Source organism: Coregonus clupeaformis, chromosome 20 (genome assembly GCF_020615455.1).
Source record: "Coregonus clupeaformis isolate EN_2021a chromosome 20, ASM2061545v1, whole genome shotgun sequence".
Classification (NCBI taxonomy): Eukaryota; Metazoa; Chordata; class Actinopteri; order Salmoniformes; family Salmonidae; genus Coregonus; species Coregonus clupeaformis.
Genome location: NC_059211.1, coordinates 58,388,565 through 58,392,382, shown reverse-complemented (window position 1 = coordinate 58,392,382; position 3,818 = coordinate 58,388,565).

Below are 3,818 nucleotides of genomic sequence, written 5' to 3'. Positions count from 1 at the left end.
AGGCCCAGTGTTTTATTCGGAGTGGAGGTGCTTGTTTGTCATTGACAGTCTTCACAGTCTGTCACAGTGAAGTGGCCTATCATATTTCTGTCTTTGATCATTAGTATTGCTCTAATCAAAATCTCACTTCCGTCAGCCGCAGTGCAATGGATCTCAAAATATTGGGCAAAAATGATATGTGAAGAATGCGCGCTCTCTCTCAATTAATTTATGAGGCATAACGTATTCACACCGTTATTGTTCTTTGAGCAAGACTGGCCAAAAGACTGACTTCTTTGTACTGTGTGCATCTTGAGCCACCCCTGGCAAAAGGAACCAGATGAATTACCATTTTTACTTGCAATAGGAGTGGGTGCTTCAATCGTTCCTAAAGCATAAAGGTCTCCATAGTTGGGGACCATTCCAATTATTTAACACCACCCTAATAGTCCTAGGCTTAAAGTCATGATTTTTTAAAATTATAGATGACAAAACATTTTGGCAACCTTTTATCAGATCAATGTGCAAAAATGCTGCTGGAAAGGCATTCATAAATTAATGCAGTCAGAAACTGAAACAGCTCCTTGCAATTGTAGGTAGGCTGGTCTTCCAGTAGGAGTCGGTATAGGATCAATGATTTATATATACAAGTCCTTCCCTCCTCTGTCTGCTCCCAGACCCAGGGAGAATATCAATTGATTTTCCTTGATTCCTCAGGTCCTCTCTCCTCACCTCCCCCCGTCTCCCTCCGGTCCCCCGGACTTCCTACCCCCTCAACAAACATTTACCCTGCCCCCACCCCCCCCAATGGACATTGTTACAGTTGTAAATGTGTATATTATTATAACTTTTATTATTGTCTCATTGACTTCTCACTTTCCCCCCTGCTGCTCCCCCTATGGACATTCTACACCCCTCCCCAACGGACACTTACCCTGCCCCCACCCCCCAATGGACATGTATCATTGCTACAGTTGTAAATGTTTATGTTATTATTATTTTCTCATTCACTTCTCTTTTTTTGACCTGCACTGTTGGAGCTCGGCACATAAGAATTTCACTGTACCCTGCAATTACATCTGCGACGCTGTGCATGTGACTAATAAACTCATCTAATCTAAATTAAATAAAATGGTATTCGTCACATGCTTTGTAAACAACAGGTGTAGACTAACAGTGAAATGCTTTCTTATGGGCCCTTCCCAACAATGCAGAGGAAAAAAATAACATGAGGAATAAATGCAAAATGAGTAACAATAACTTGGCTATATACATGGGGTACCAGTACCGAATCCATGTGCAGGGGTACGAGGTAATTGAGGTAGATATGTACACAGTGGCGGCTCCTGAAAAAATTCTCAGGAGGGGCAATTTTTCTGATGATTTAGGTGACCTACACACATTTAAAAAAAGATATGTCCAGCAACAACATGAAGACAGGGGCAGCATATAAGTCAATACCAGAAGCATTTATTGACTGATCTCAAAAGTGTTGGCTTACCAGGGTTGGTGGAGCCCTCAGTTTCATCTTTGCCTCGCAAAGCTAACTCAAACACTCCGCAAAACTTCACACACTGGATTAGCCGGCTGAGGATGTGGCGGTTCTTGCTAATGTCGTAGTAAATATATTTGTTATAGTGAATATGGAATATGATATGTTGAGTAAAATGTTGTGCTAAGATCTATTTAGGTCAGGAGCTGGTTATAAGTTCTGTTCCTATCCAATAACAATGGACAAAAGGGTCCTATCTTGTCAGCCTTGTCAGCAGGTGGCCAAGGACAACACCCACGCCATAGGCCTCTCAGTTCTTCCAACTCACGAGTTCTTGCTCTGAGGACACACACACACACAAACACACACACACACACATCATCACTGTTAAACACACACACACACACACACATCATCACTGTTAAACACACACACACACACACACAAAAATCCCCTCTCTTAGGCTGAACATTTGAAGACAGAGAACCCGACTCAGAGCCAATGCAACAGTGACAGTAGCCTGCAGGGGACCTCGCCCAACTCATCAGGACCAATCAGAAGATCAGAACTACTAGATTGAACCTACTACATTTATTGCATAAAATGTCTGCACACAATGTTTCGGGGCTCTCTTCAGATAATAATAATAATAATAATAATAATATGCCATTTAGCAGACGCTTTTATCCAAAGCGACTTACAGTCATGCGTGCATACATTTTTGTGTATGGGTGGTCCCGGGATCGAACCCACTACCTTGGCGTTACAAGCACCATGCTCTACCAGCTGAGCTACAGAAAGTGGATACTCATGGATGCGCATTGCAATTGTAAAATGTCAACACAATTGGAGACACCACGTCATTTTTGGAGACATGTTATTGACAGTAAACTATTGTAGATGCGACTGCTAACTAACTAAAACATTTTAGCTGGCTAGTTAATCATCTTAGCTAAATGTGGGGCAAACAATTCAGTTATTTACCGTTAATTTGAGGGATTGGGGTGAAAGAAATCGAGTTACATAGTGATACTTTACGATATACTGTATTGACAATATCGCAATATTTTAGCGCTAGTTGGCTGTACCTGCACCAAAACACCATTATTGTTCCTTCATAGCTTGTTCTCAATCTTTTCACATTGGGAGCCAATTTGTTTTCAGCACTTTTATTTCCATGACTGATCAAAACTCGTTCTCATGGCTTTCTGATCCCTCTGCAACAGACATATGGTGCGCAATAAAATCACAGTATCGAATCGCAATACGTATAGAATCATGAGACTCGCAATGCTGATGCATATATCTTATCGTGAGGTTCCTGGCAATTCCCAGCCCAAGTTCATTTGCCACAACAAATCTCTTCGCTAGCAAACGCGATGTCTTCTCCAAAACGGCAATGTGTCTCCAGCAATGTTTACTTTTTTGACGTTCTATGGCATCTCCACTTTCCAAGCATATATGACCACACAGTGGCGGCTCCTGAAAAAATTCTCAGGAGGGGCAATTTTTCTGATGATTTAGGTGACCTACACACATTTAAAAAAAGATATGTCCAGCAACAACATGAAGACAGGGGCAGCATATAAGTCAATACCAGAAGCATTTATTGACTGATCTCAAAAGTGTTGGCTTACCAGGGTTGGTGGAGCCCTCAGTTTCATCTTTGCCTCGCAAAGCTAACTCAAACACTCCGCAAAACTTCACACACTGGATTAGCCGGCTGAGGATGTGGCGGTTCTTGCTAATGTCGTAGTAAATATATTTGTTATAGTGAATATGGAATATGATATGTTGAGTAAAATGTTGTGCTAAGATCTATTTAGGTCAGGAGCTGGTTATAAGTTCTGTTCCTATCCAATAACAATGGACAAAAGGGTCCTATCTTGTCAGCCTTGTCAGCAGGTGGCCAAGGACAACACCCACGCCATAGGCCTCTCAGTTCTTCCAACTCACGAGTTCTTGCTCTGAGGACACACACACACACAAACACACACACACACACATCATCACTGTTAAACACACACACACACACACACACACACACATCATCACTGTTAAACACACACACACACACACACACACAAAAATCCCCTCTCTTAGGCTGAACATTTGAAGACAGAGAACCCGACTCAGAGCCAATGCAACAGTGACAGTAGCCTGCAGGGGACCTCGCCCAACTCATCAGGACCAATCAGAAGATCAGAACTACTAGATTGAACCTACTTCATTTATTGCATAAAATGTCTGCACACAATGTTTCGGGGCTCTCTTCAGATAATAATAATAATAATAATAATAATAAATGCCATTTAGCAGACGCTTTTATCCAAAGCGACTTACAGTC